Source organism: Canis lupus, chromosome 5 (assembly GCF_003254725.2).
Source record: "Canis lupus dingo isolate Sandy chromosome 5, ASM325472v2, whole genome shotgun sequence".
NCBI lineage: Eukaryota > Metazoa > Chordata > Mammalia > Carnivora > Canidae > Canis > Canis lupus.
Window position 1 is genome coordinate 42,977,808 of NC_064247.1, and position 14,610 is coordinate 42,992,417.

Here is a 14,610-nt window from a genome sequence, read left to right on the forward strand (position 1 = left end):
GAAACGGTGTGTCCGTGTGCACGCCTGCGCGTGCTGCCTCGAACACGGTGGCCGCCCCCCCGTGCCTGCTGGTGCTGTGCTGCCCGGTCCCTGCCTGCCCGAGGGTCCTGGGAGGGGCCGGGGGCGGGAGCGGGCCTGATGGGAAGGAGGCCCTGCACAGGGGTGTCTGCCCTGCGTGAGGTCATAGAATGTCAAATCTATTTTAAATGGTGAAACTGGAGAATTTTCATGTTATTTTCAATACATAGCGGTATCTAAAGACATAGGCCACGAGACTAGACCACATTAAATGCATTTTGATCTCTTTGAGTGCCACCGTGTGGAGATGTGTGTTTGAAAATCCCTGCCTGGCCTTCTGGGATTCACTCAGCCCACCGTAGCCTGGGGCCATGGGACTCCCCAGGGGCCTGGGGGGCAGGGGTGGGGGTGGGTCAGCACAGGAGCTCTGGGAGAAAGCACAGAACACCCCGTGCTTGCAGGCCAGGGTGCTCTTCCAGCTGGCACACACACCCTCACAACCTGGGACCACACACCCTCTCCCGCACGGGCCTCCGGGTGCGCTGTACCACCCACTGCAGCTGGATTCTACACTTCCCCAGCCGTGTGACCCAGAGCCGCTGCCCTGGCCTCCCTGGGGGCACACCTGCCCACTGCTCATCCCTTCTGCAAGGATTTGGTGAGCGCATGCCCACATGGGCATGTGCTGAGGGGAGGAGGGCAGCTGCTCTTTCCTGGGACTTGGTAGTGGGGGAACCCCTGCAAGAGAACAGAACCAGCAGCCCTGGTTCTCACCACGGTGACAGCAGACGAAGCTCGGGTGGGTAGGGCAGCCCTAAGAGCCCTACGCCAGCCTGGCCTGGTGACAGGAATTGGAGGGGTGTCCTGCTCAGTGAGGTTGGGATGACAAGGGCCAGAGGGCAGATAGGTGCCACCGGCAGGGGGAGGAGCACAGGCAGGGAGGAAGACAGGCAAGGCCCATTCTGGGGAAAGCAGAATTTTCTCTGTACCAAGGGCCCAGTCTCTGGGATTTCAGTGGCCATCCGGGAGAGGCCCACTGGGAGAAAATTCTTTCCTTTGCCCAAACTAGTTCCATACTTGGAGGTCTTCTCTGCATCATTGAAGGAGCCGGAACCTTCATTCTGTGGGATTCAGATGATGATTCCACACCACAGGATTAGAAGCAAGGGTAGTGGTGACAGGCAATGATGAAGGACAGGAGGTCAGGAGGGACGGGGGGCAGGTCACGAAGGCTTCTTGGAGGTTGGTCCTATGGGTTGAACCTGGAGAAAGGACAGGCCCTAAAGGTGGTTGGTTCGGGGGTGTGGGTGGGACTCCCCTAGCCCCGGAGCCCTCCTCAGTACCCTAGTACTAGAATCTAAGCCAGTTGGGGCCACCAAACTCTGGCTTCCCCACCCCCAAGCACGAGTTCCCACAGATAGCTACGGGGCCCCTGTCAGCGCTTGATACATACCTGTGACCCAAACTTGGTGGCACTGGAGTTCAGGAGTCTTCAGTTCAGTTATGCTCTGTCCTGGCTGTGACCCTCACTCAGACCCAGGCCACTCTCTTGCTTATGACCTATATTGAATTCCTTTCCCCCTGTGGCCTCAGTCTCCCTGTCTACGTAAAAAAAAGAGCGTTCATAATAAATGCTAGCTCGTACCCTCGTGGAAAGAACGAGAGGAAGAAAGAGAATGTGGATTTAGCCGACGCCTTGCACCTGTGCTTAGCACCAGCCCTCAAGGTGGACACCAAGTGGGCACGAGGTAGGCACGAGGTGGGGACTGAGGTGGGCACAAAGTGGGGCCGGCGCCCGAGCTGGAAGGAGCATGCACACGGCTCGTCTTTGCAGCAGCGCCAGTGCGTGTGCGGCAGAGGCCACAGGCTTGCCCTGCACTTTCCTGTCTCCCCAAGGATGAGGTGAGTCCAGCTTGGATCTGCTTTAAAGAACAAAGAAATGGGGTGTGGGGTGGGGGATTGGGTGACGAATGTTTACAGGCATTACTCCTTTGACGTTTGAGGCCCAGGTTTACCTGTTTGAGAGGTAATCAGCCCAGGGACACAAAGGGACTTTCAAGGGAGGGTAGCTGTCTGAGCCGGGATTGGATCGGGCCTTGGGTCCCCAGGTGCTCCTGCGGCCTTCATTTGACCCTGACATCACTGCCCTCATGGCGCTGGACCCCTCTGCTGCCTACCAGCGGCCTCTAGAGGGATGACAGCCCAGCCAGTGGGCCTGCCCTGGACTCAGTTTATCTTTCCAAAAATCCACCTCCTGCAGTGGAGGGCCCCAGTGGCTCAGGAAGAAACACAAATGGGTTTCCATCAGTGTGGAGGGGCCCAGATGAGACCTGTTTGCAACCCAGAGATAGTGAGGGCTTCAAAGGATATATACCCCCATCCCACTACAGCCCACCATCCACCAAGCACCAGAGTGGTCTTAGAGCCAGAATCAGGCCTTATGACCCCTTTCTGGCTTCCTGCTACACTGACAGTAAAATCCCAAGTGCTTGTCCAGCCTCTGAAGTCCTGTCTCATCTTGCCCTGACCTCACCCAGCTCATCCTCATCTCCCTTTCCCCTGACCCTCCTTTCAGTGCCTTAAGAACACTACATTCTTCTCTTCACCCCAGGACCTTTGCACATGCTATTCCTCTGCCCAGAACAATTTTCCTTCAGAGATACCTTCTTATTCTTCCAACCTATGCCTGCCCTGACCTGTAAGAGACATCGTGAAGGCAGGGATTGTCATCTCTTTCATCCACTGCTGGGTCTCCCGTGCAGGGTACAGTATGTACTTCATGTATATTTGTCTCCTGAATGGAGTACAGGTCCTGTGGGCTTCCTGCCCAGAGAGAGGTCTGCAAGTCTCAACCAACCTACAGCCCTCACGTCTTCCCACTGACCCAGCTTGGACAGAGCCTACTGCACCGAGCAATGACAAACTAGAGTGATCCCTGGGTGGTAATGGAACACAGTGTGCCATGGGAGGAAAAGCAAGGGGAGACCTGGTTAGAGGGACTAGAGTGGGTCCCCCAGGAATTGACATTTCGTCTGAGATCTAAGGGATGAGTCAGCCTTTGCCAAGCATGCGAGGAGGAGCTCCCAGGGAGAGGGGTGGCACAAGCAAAGGCCCTGAGATGGGAGAGAGCACAAGAAGAAGGAAAAGGAAGCAGGTGGGTGGAGGCGGGTGTGAGGAAGGTCCTAGCAGCCCCCATTCCTATTGCTCAGCCTCCCTTGGGCCTGTGTGCCAGCCTCGGTGCCTCTCCCCCCTGGCATGGCAGCCTCTGGAGAGCGGGAACTGTTGCTCTGCCTGGGTCACGGCTGTGCCCAGCACCCAGAACGTCGAGACCCGGCACCCAGGAAGCGCTCGGCCGTTGGGTGGGTGCTCAGCCAACCGTCGGCTCTCCCGCAGCTGAGAGAACCACAGAAGCCAGAGGTCAGGAGAGCTGGGGTCAGCCTCATCCCTGCTCGGGCAAATCTCCAGGCGTGGATTGCAGGAAGCCACCGCGCAGAGGCTCTTACACTCTTCTGTGCTACAAAATAGGAGTTTATCAAGAAAAATCTTGAAATGCATGACATACAAGATACAGGGTCGCACAGGAACCGCACTTCATGGGAATACAGGTATCCCAACGTGGACACACGCATCTGGGGTCAGCCAGTGGCGGTGTCTCCTCGCTAAGCACCCGTGAGCGAGGTCGCGCCGTGGTGGCTACGCTGCTGCCATCTTCCCGGGGCTGAGCACAGCCCCTGGGCCGGGCCCCGCGGCACTGGGGGGGGGCAGTGCCTCCCATCCTGCAGGGGCAGAGTCCCAGCCCTGCCACCGTTGCTTGCCTCCATCCTCAAAGGAAGAGAACACAAAATTTCTGTTTGAAGTGAAGCAACGTGGACACGTAACATCTTCACATCCAAGTGCACGTGGTCTTAATTTCACCCATGGGCCCTTGAAAGGGTGCAGGTCCTGGCTCAGGCCCCCGTGATGTCAGTTTGGGGGCCGGTTTGCTGCCAGGAGGCAGGGCAGCCAAACTGTCTGCAAAGGACCCACTAGTAAATGCCTCAGAAACGTACAGGCCCAGAGCTGCTGGCTCTGCTGCTGTCATACAAAATCTGCCGTAGATGGTTATACACGCGAATGGGTTCCAAGAAAATCCAGTAGTTATTAGGGACTCGGTTCCAATAAAAACTCATTCATGCACCCTGAAATTTGAATTTCATGTGATTGTCACATGGCATGAAATATTACTGTTCTTTTGATCCCTTCCTCCATCACTGAGAGTTGCAATTCCCACTCTGAGCTGGATGGAGGGCCATGCAGGGCTGCAGGCTGCAGGCACGTTACAGGCGCCCAGAGAGCTGCTTCCTGCTCCCATGGCTGGGCCTCGCTCTCCGACTCTGGATGGAGCCCTAGAGGTTGGGGAGTTAAACTCCTAACCTAGGCTCTCATCCCTCTCCAGCTGGGAGTGTGGGGAGCCTGGCATTCCCTACAGAGATGCCCCTCTGCAATGTGGGAGAGGAAATTGCTCCTTCTTTCTGTCCTCTTAGGTTCTCTACCTGTTGGCCTCCAAATGAGATGGACAAAAGACGAGTGACGACAGACACACAAAGAGGAAGTCATTAACCCGAGCACCATACACACATAGGGGAGAAGTCCGGGATGAGTGATTCCAAAGGATGCTTTGCATCTCAAAACTGTTTCACAGATGAGGAACTGAGGTGCAAGGAGCAGATGAATGGGCCAACAGCCTGTTTGTCCTGTGGCTCAGGCCAGGGTTTTGATGTCCCTTGTCTCTCCTCACTCTGCTCTAGTGTCAGATGATGACCTGTTGAATCTTGAAAATTTGTTTAGCCTGTTTCTCTGTCCTGCTGCTGCTGCCTGGTCCAGGCCCCCATCATCCCTTCTTGGATGACTGGTCGTCTCCTCTCTGCCCTTGAGGCCCCTCTTGCTCTACTTCACCTGGGCAATCCTTTAGGGTCCCTCGACCCTGGGCCTGGGAGAACCAGGCCCCCTGACCCCCATGGGTCCCCTGAGGCACTGCAGGGGGGATGCTCCAGCAGGCAGAGAGTTAGGCTGGACCAAACGGAGGAAATCAGTGACCTGGTACCTGGTTTCGTCCTCCGTGACTCTGCCAGTTGCAGCCCTGCCCTGAGCTCCACCTGCAAGCTGCCATACCAGGACTGATGGCCCTGAGAGCGGTGCTGGCGCTGCTGGCCCAGGTGCTGCAGAATGCTTCCTTCTCCTCCCTGGATCAATGATGAGATCATTGCTAAGTCCTGGGACCATTCTTCCTCCCAGCTGAGGCTCGATACGGAGGTTGAGCAGGAACTCTGAGACCTCAGCTTTGGGCCAAGGCAAGGCCCCAGGGCAGGTTCTGGAACAGTGCAGTTGCACAGGTGGTATACGACACAAACCCAGCGGTGCCATTCACAACTGATACAGGCACACAATCTCCGAGGCCTTTCACCTCTCCTCACGGCCTCTGGGCTCCAGGGAGGAGCTGCCTGTGGGCTTGACAGGGTGAGATCCACAGCACACGTGGAACATGCCATATGGGATGGCGGGGATGGGGGGCACAGGTGGGGGTTGCTTCTACAGGTACCAAAAGGTTGTTTTGTGAACCCACTGACTAGTTAGAAAATGTTTGAAAGGTGATGTAGCCTCATACCAACATGCAGACCCACAGATACAGACACACACACACACACACACACATATACACAACCACACATAGCACATGTGCACACACACCAAAATGCACACAAATCCATGCACACATGAAGTACATACACACATGTAACCATGTATGGAGTATCACATGGCCATGAACAAGAGTGGCCGGCCTCCTGATACATGGAACAATGGGGACAAATCTCGCAGTCCTAATGTCGAATGAAAGGATCCAGACACAAAAGGGCACATGTTGTTTAAGTTAGTTCATATGAAATTCTACAAGAGGCATTAATCGATGGTGCTGGACATCAGGATAGTGGTTGCCTACAGGAGCAGGTGGGCCAGTGACCGAGTATGGGGGGTGCTGACTTTCCTGTTGGATCAGGGGGCTGGTTTTGGGCTCAGAGGACAGGCAGGTCTTGGATAGGGAAGAGGGGTCTGACAAGGGGAGGTCCTGTGTCCATGTGTCCTGCTCAGGAGAGAGCAAGTTTCACAGTTGAAGTTTGGAGGTGAATGACTTGCCCAAGGCCACATTTTCTTGCCCTTGTAGCTGGCTGCTGCTGACAACAGTCACCCTGGAGGCAGAGCCAGAGGGGCAGAGAGAAGAGGGGAGCCTGGGGGATGGGGTGGGCTGTGCTGGCTGTGGAAGAAAGTAAGCTGGTGGTCAGAGGGGTGAGTTGGGGGGGTAATGGTGTATGATGAGCCCCTCACTAGGGCGGGTGTGAGGCAAGGAACACATGACATTCAGTGTCTCTGACAGGCTGCTTTCCACGGCCTCTGACCCTCCCGGGAGTCACTCAGCACAAACAGGTGCCTCCACCCTTACCCTGGCCCCTCAGAACCAGCCCCACTTGCCCTATTCCCTTGGAAGAACAGCTGGCCTCAGCTGCTGTGGCCAGATGGGCAGGTGATGAAGGGTGCATTAGTGAACTCTGCTAAACAGCCTTGTTTGGTGGAGTGGAGTCAGTGAGCCCAGCTCCTCCCAGGGAGGGTCCCCTGGGTCCCAGTTCCAAGACAAGTACCACAAATAACCATGAAGTCCCAGCTCATAGAGTTCCATTCATAGAGGGTGGAGTGGGCTTTGGTCATTTCTTGAACCTTTTGCTACCTCTGTCCCTCCATCTGCCCAGCCAGGGACCCCCAGTGGAGCCCTGGGAAAGTTCAGGTGGCTGGGACCTCTCCCCAGGACCCACTTAGAGGCAGGCACAATGAAGTGTGGCTTCTGTTTATTCAGCAGATGAGTGCATCCGTGTCTGGCCTAGAAAGCAATAAATGCCAAGGATGCTGCAAACCAAATGGGTGGCCGAGAAGTGCAGTTGGGATGACCCTTGGAGCGATGACCTTCACACTGGCCCTGAAATTGCCCAGAGAGCATGAACGGGCTCTAAAGTCCAACTCTCGGGATCCCTGGGTGGCTCAGCAGTTTAGTGCCTGCCTTTGGCCCAGGGCGCGATCCTGGAGACCCGGGATCGAGTCCCACATTGGGCTCCCGGCATGGAGCCTGCTTCTCCCTTTGCCTGTGTCTCTGCCTCTCTTTCTCTCTCTGTGTCTATCATGAATAAATAAAATCTTAAAAAAAAAATAAAGTCCAACTCTCTGGGCATGAACCTGTCTTCACCTCTCTCTAATTCTGTGCCCCCAGCCAGCTTATTTCTTTGTGCCTCAGTTTTCTCCTCTGTAAAATGGGGTTGATAATCACAAAGTAGCATGGAGATGTAATGAATAAGAACCAGCAGCATGCACAGAGGGGCCACGGAAGAATGGGCTCTCTCTGTTGTGGCCATTATCTGGGGATGAGCATCCCCAGTGGGCGCGACCTTGGGCATGGTGCTCCATGGGCCAGGGGAGCAGGAGGGAGGCAAGGGTGTCTGGACCAGTTAGAGCCAAGGACAGAGTTTGAACAGGAGGAAGGATCAGCTGGGGTGGGGTCTGCTGGGTGTGGTGGGAGCAAGAAAGGCCTGTGAAATGGGAGTCTTCTTAAGAAGAGGACTCCAGGGATCCCTGGGTGGTGCAGCGGTTTGGCACCTGCCTTTGGCCCAGGGCGCGATCCTGGAGACCCGGGATCGAATCCCACGTCGGGCTCCCGGTGCATGGAGCCTGCTTCTCCCTCTGCCTATGTCTCTGTCTCTCTCTGTGTGTGTGACTATCATAAATAAATAAAAAAAAAAAAAAAAAAAAAAAAAAAGAAGAGGACTCCAGCTGCCATGTAGGAAGTAGCAAGAGAGGCAATGGTGGTGGCAGAAAAGAGAGGACGGGACTCAGGCCAGGCGTAGGAGACTTCCTGGCAGTTGGGCTGAGAGGGCCCGTGGGGACACTGAGGTATCTAGCTGACCCGGTTGATGTTCATGTGAGCCACCAGGTGGACAGGTTGGAGCTGGGGGAGGAGCAGACCTTGGACAGAGGGAGGGCATCCCTGGACACTTTACATTGTCAACAAATGGCACAGCCACTTTGGAAGGCAGTTTGGCAGTTTCTTATATAGTTAAACATACACTTAGTGTAAGATCCAGCCATTCCTCTTCTGCATGCTGCTCAAGAGAAATGAAAACTCATTTTCGCACAAAAACCTATCAGTGGATGTTTATAAGAGCTAAGAGCTTTGTTTGTAATTGCCAAAACCAGGAAGACACCCAAATATCTCTCACCCATAAGACAGAGTGAGCAGACTTTGGCCTGTCCCCATGATGGAATCCTCTTGAGCAATGAGAAGGTACCGCTGTTGATCCCTGACATGATGCATCCAAAGGCATGCTGAGTGACGGAAGCCAGACTCAGAAGCATACTATTCATGTGGCATTCTGGAAAAGCCCATACTACTAGGGATGGGGAACACACCAGTGGTTGCCAGTGCCTTGGGGCCGGGGGGCGAGGGGAGGTTGGAGGCGGTACAGGGAGGGTCAAGGAGGCAGGGCTACAAAGGGATGGGAGGGGATTTTGAGAGGTGACGAAAATGCCATGTATCTTGATTGCAATGATGGTCACAGATGTGTGCAATTTGTCAAGACTCGCAGGACTCCACACAATGAAGCATAAATGTACAGCAATTACACCTTACTAAAAAAAATAAATAAATAAAGGGAAGAAAAAGCAGTTGCCCACAAAACTTGTGCACAGAGACATCAATGTGTCAGATTTCGGAGAAGAGATCAGGCCTGAAGGTTGAGACTGGGGACTCACTGGCATGTGGAGGGGATCAAATGACCACGAGACAGCAGAGACATGGATCTTGGAGCACAATGTGGTGGGTGGGAGGGAGGTGCTGAGGATGACCAGGGCTTCTGCTGCACAGTACGTCACCAGGATGATGCCATCTGTGTCGCATCCCAAAGTCAAGAGAGGTGGTGCTGCCGGAGCAAAATGGGCCCCAGTAGCTTTGGACAGGCAAGGACCCTCCAGGGCATCTGGACTTCCGAGAGGAGCAGCCAAGGAGCAGGGGCTCCGCTCCAGCCTAGAGTCCCCCAGCACACTTTCAAAGTGACTGAAGGTCAAAGGTGACCTTTAATTTATTGTCCAAGCCAGAACCTTTTTGCTAATAGAAGGAGGCATGATTACTAATAAGTACATGGGGCACATAGGAGTAAAATGGGGTGCATTCAGGCAGACCAGCTAGATCCCATACAGAGATTGTCCAGGCAGGGGTAGGGCATCCTCAGCCTCAGCCCTCCTCCTCCTGCAGCCACACCATCCCTGTGGGGGGCACGGCGACCCCACCCTCCCACCCCCAAGGGACCCGGATGTGAGCATGAAGAGAGGAGATTCCTATCACTTCAGCTCAGGGCTTGGTCCAGCCTCCATGGTCCATCTATAAATGGGGGCATTGGATCAAAATGCTCAGAGACCTCTACAGGCTTGAGGTTTCAAAAGGAAGGCTTTTTTTTTTCAAGATTTTATTTTGGGGATCCCTGGGTGGCGCAGCAGTTTAGCGCCTGCCTTTGGCCCGGGGCGCAATCCTGGAGACCCGGGATCGAGTCCCACGTCAGGCTCCCGGTGCATGGAGCCTGTTTGTCCCTCTGCCTATGTCTCTGCCTCTCTCTCTCTCTCTCTCTCTCTCTCTGTGACTACCATAAATAAATAAAATTAAAAAAAAAAGATTTTATTTTGTTATCTATTCATGAGAGACACAGAGAGAGGGAGAGAGAAAGAGAGAGGCAGAGACACAGGCACAGGGAGAAGCAGGCTCCATGCAGGGAGCCTGACGTAGGACTCGATCCTGGGACTCTAGGGTCATGCCCTGGGCTGAAGGCAGGTGCTAAACCGCTGAGCCACCCAGGGATCCCAAAAGGAAGGCTTTTTAAAGGTAGCATCACCCTCAGTCAATGCATCCAGGTTAGGTGTTCACCCATATACTTCTGCACGCAGCATCTCACACACTCACTCTGCTAAGCACAGTCTCTCACGTGCATCCCTGAACACAGTGCCACATGCGTGTCAGGGAAGAGTTTGCCACACTCACACTAGCGACTCAGCTCTCTCTCTCTCTGTCTCTCACACACACACCAACTCCAGTAAGCATGGTGTCTCAAGTAGACACATCGCAACACACAGCTCCTCACAAACATGTTAAAGTGGCAAACAGAGACACTAGGAGAGACTGATACACATATATACATAAAACAGATACTCAGAAACAAAAACACAAACAGATTTCATACCTATGTATACACAGAGATATACAGAGAAAACAAAATAGAGACAGAGAGACAGATGATAGATAGATAGATAGATAGACAGTAAAACAGACAGACACAGAGATGTCAGATAAAGTAACAGGTGGCCTGAATGACATAGATATAATGGATATAAGACAGACACGGTAACAGATAGAAATACAGCTGGAAAATACATAGACAGGAAAATGAATAGAGAGGTACATGTAAACAGACAACTATAGAGACAGACACACAGAAAAATTGATAGACATACCAACATTCACATGTACATGTAGTCAGAGAAAATAGATGCATAGCCTTTCAAAGAGACATATGTCTGTCTAGCCATCTTCTATGTATCATCTATCCATCATCCATCCATCATCCATCCATCATCTATCCACTATGGATGGATGAACCACGTATCTACTGAGACAGAGCAAGATGGCAGAAATATAGATATATGGGTACAAAGGCAGAATGACAGATAAAAAGTCAAATAGACATACAGAAAAAGAGACAGATGGACAGATGGAAAGACAGAGTGGAGTCATAGAGCTAGGTAGGTAGACAGCAGTAGACTTAAGGGAAGAAAGTCAGATACACAGCCCAACAGACTGGTAGGTGGGCAGATAAAGTCATGGTCAGAAATACAGATGGAAAGATGGACAGACAAAAAGTGAAAAATAGGTGGATGGGCAGATGGACAGATAGTCAAACAGGCAGATAGAATGACAATAAGACAGGTAAAGAGACGGGCTGAGAGAATGACAAATGGACAGCAGGGAGACAAATATACAAAAAGAGACAGCTGGAAAGATTGACATACAGATGAATACATTTACAAAGATAAATAAGTGGATAGACAGACAGTGATACAGACAGAAAGACACGTCTACAGACAGGTAGGTAGACAGACAGACAGACAAATAGAAAGAGAAATTATCAGAAAGGCAGACAGAGAGACATAGAAACTCAGAGACAGAGTGACATATTGACAGATATGCAGACAAAATGTCAGGCAGTCAGAGAGACAAACAGAAACTAAGCGACAGGTTGACAGACAGACATAAAAATAAAAAGGTAGATAAATAGCAAGAGAGACAGCCCATCAGGCAGATGTAGAGGCAGACAGACAGAGGCACAGGACAGACAAGCAGGCAGTCAGAAGAGTCAAGAATGCATTAAAGCACGTCCTGACTTTTTCTCCAACACTCTTCTTGATCCTGGATCTGTTTCAACCCCTCCCGGTATTGGCTTGTCTCCTCTTTAAAGCCACAGTTGGCACCACAGAGGCCCCCTCTAAGTCACTACCTGCTCCAAACTATGTGTCCTCGCTCCGGCAAGTACTGGTCACATTTCAGCAGGAATCTCTCCTGGAATGGACCCATGAGAGCAGAGTGGGCCGGTGTGCCCAGGGCCTTGGGCAGGACCCTTTTCCAGAGCTGGATGAGGGGCCCTCCAGGCGGGTGTAGATACATAGAAAATAAAGCAGAAGTGTGGATACATTGAAATCCTGTTTGTGGTTATTATCTGGAGTGGGGTGTGCACATGTGGGAGCAGAGTGGATGATTACAGAAAAAGTAGAGCATATACTTCAAGGCTCTAGGAGGAAGAAACATGCGCATAGATTATGAATTAAGGCTTCTATAGTCTATATTTTCATTCAAATGCATAATTATTCTAAAAATTGAACTGGCAGGACATCTGACTTAAGGAACATTTTGATTCCTGCTTGTTAAACTTGAGTTAGATAGAGCGAACTTGTCAGTAATAATCTCCTCCCGACACCCTTGGAATCTCCTAGAAGACGTTAATTGACTTTTGGCTGAAATGGCTCAAGGATGATAACTCCTATGTCTAGACTCATGGGCTTTGGGGAGATGAACCAGAAAAGAGCTGGGCATACTCTTATCGACAAGGGCAAAGAGTGTGCATTTAGGGGCGCCCGGGTGGCTCAGTCGGTTAGGCATCTGCTCAGATCATGTTCCCGGGATCCTAGGATCAAGTCCCACATCGGGCTCTGTGCTCAGCGGAGAGCTTGCTTCTCCCTCTCTCCTGCTCTCTCTCTCTCTCTTTCTCAATAATAAAAAAAATTTTTTTAATGGAATTTACACTTAAACAAAAAATCAGGGTTTGGGTTATTGGCCTGGGCATCTCTCAGCAGCTCTGTATCCATTTGCTGTACAACCGTCTGTTATCTCCATGCGCTGCTTTGGTGGTACCTGGAGAATGAAGGCTGGCTGTGGGTCCTGGGCACTGTGACTAGCACATCTGCTTACAGACACCCCGACCCTATGGAGAAATGTCCAGTGTGGGAGAACATCCTGCCCCGGGCGGGGTGGGGGCGGTGCAGAAAAGAGAGAAAGAGAAGGAAACTCAGAGCCAATGCTGCTTTGATTGTTCAGGTGGAAACCGGTAACTGTGTTTGGGCCATGCATGAGTTCTGGAAGAGTTTGGGCTATCTGGTCCAGCAGCTTCTCTGTCATCCTGTGTATGTGTGTGTGTGTGTGCTTCTATTTGTGTATTCTTGAGCATGTCCCCCTGTGCATATATTTTTGCCTGAACCAGGTGGAAGTCCTCTGGTTCCAGTGGTGAAAATCTCAGTGCCTATATGGACAAGATCATATAAAAAGCATTTGGAATATTATGACTGTGTCAGCTTGATTTAGGTTTGGATATGTCCCGTGTTGCATGTTTACTGCCTTTGAAAAGAGTTACTCTATCAGGGCTTGCAACTGAGGCAATCCATTCAGGCAATGGTCTGGGGAAGCTACTTTCACAAAATGAGACACTATTAGTTGAGAATTGTATATTCTGGGTAAAATGTTGCACAATTTTGATCAAATGGCATAAAAAGCAAAACAATGTGGACCTGAAATCTCCTAAGGGATCAGAAGACTTTCTGATTTGGAATATTTGGTTAAGTGCATATATGTCAAGGTTTTCATATTTTTATTTATTTTATTTTTGCTGGTTTTATGTGTAGGGAAACTTTAGTAAAAATTGGACTCTAAAGCTGTTTTCTTGGAATAGATCTGCACAAGGACCTCCAACTGGAACCAGCAGAGGGCAGCAAAACGTTAGTCATTAGACTGTGTGTTTGGTCTGGGGACAGGAAAGAAACTTCAAGGTTTCTGGCCTCTTTGGTTCTTGTGCATTTGGTTAATTAACATCACTCCAGGACCTGCAGCAGGTCCACACATCTTTAATGAACACACCAAGTCTTATTTTTACCAGGCCTCAGACTTTCTGGTATTTCTGAACAATGAGATACCCAAGGACATGGCTAAGTTATTCAAACCAGAGAGGAAAAATAGCAACAAACTACCCAAAATTAATATATGAAAGATCCAATGGATTCAGATTGAACAGTATAAATAACAATACAGAATGGATATCTTACTGAGATCACCAATTTTAAGCTATCCTTTTTCCTTTATATTGCATTATTTACTAAATTCTGCATTCACAAAAAGATATGTGGTGTTCAGAGAGAATGATGTTTGGAAGGTAAGTGATCAAAGCTTGTCCACACTAGTTACTACAGTTGACAGTGCCACCGGGAACATGGCTTCTTCATCCCCTGCAGGCAACAATTCAACATCTATCAGCACTGAACATGCAGAAATGAAACTGTCATCTCAAATGTACTGTGAGATAGTTATAATACATCTTTAAAACTTTAAGACTCCAGAATAAGTAGGAATAGACCGACCCATATGAAGAAAGTCAATTGTGTTTCTTTTTTTTTTTAAGTATTTTATTCATTTATTTGAGAGAGAGCAAGCAGGCATGTGTGTATGCAAGCACAAGCAGGACGGGGGATGGGGGGCCATGGGGGGTGGGGGGGAGTGGCCAGAGAGGGAGGGAGAGAAGTGGGAGCACACAGATTAAAGTGGCTCCATCCGGGGACCCTGAGATCACCACCTGAGCTGAACCAGATCAACGAGTGAGCCACCCAGGCTCTCCTGCTGCTTCTCTTTAAATGGAGAAATTACAAAGCAAAAGCGTTTCCTTTAAAATTAGCTAAGGGGCAATGATGTCTGTTTTCACCAAGGTTATTTGCTGGAGTGCCCATGAATGGAAAGGCAGGAAACAAACAGGAGCAAGAACAGGGATGCTCTTGCTCTAAACATCCCTTAGGTACTTTTCTATTTCCAGCTTGTCACTCAAGGTCAGGTCTGTGAAATTCGTCCGTATTACTGCATGTAGCAATAGCTCATTTGTTCATTGCTTGGCGCTACTGTTGTTTGAATATATCAAACCATACATATCTACTCTATTATTGATG

The 14,610-nt window shown here is 50.8% G+C and overlaps 1 long non-coding RNA gene across 1 annotated transcript in view; it reads right to left on the bottom strand.

Moving 5' to 3' along the window:
- LOC118354868 (uncharacterized) overlaps window positions 1-14,610 on the bottom strand; it is a 57,979-nt gene that overhangs the window by 3,065 nt on the left and 40,304 nt on the right. Inside the window, exon 3 of the long non-coding RNA XR_007410486.1 lies at window positions 1,096-1,280. This is a non-coding gene — a long non-coding RNA (uncharacterized LOC118354868). The remainder of the gene's footprint in view (window positions 1-1,095; window positions 1,281-14,610) is intronic.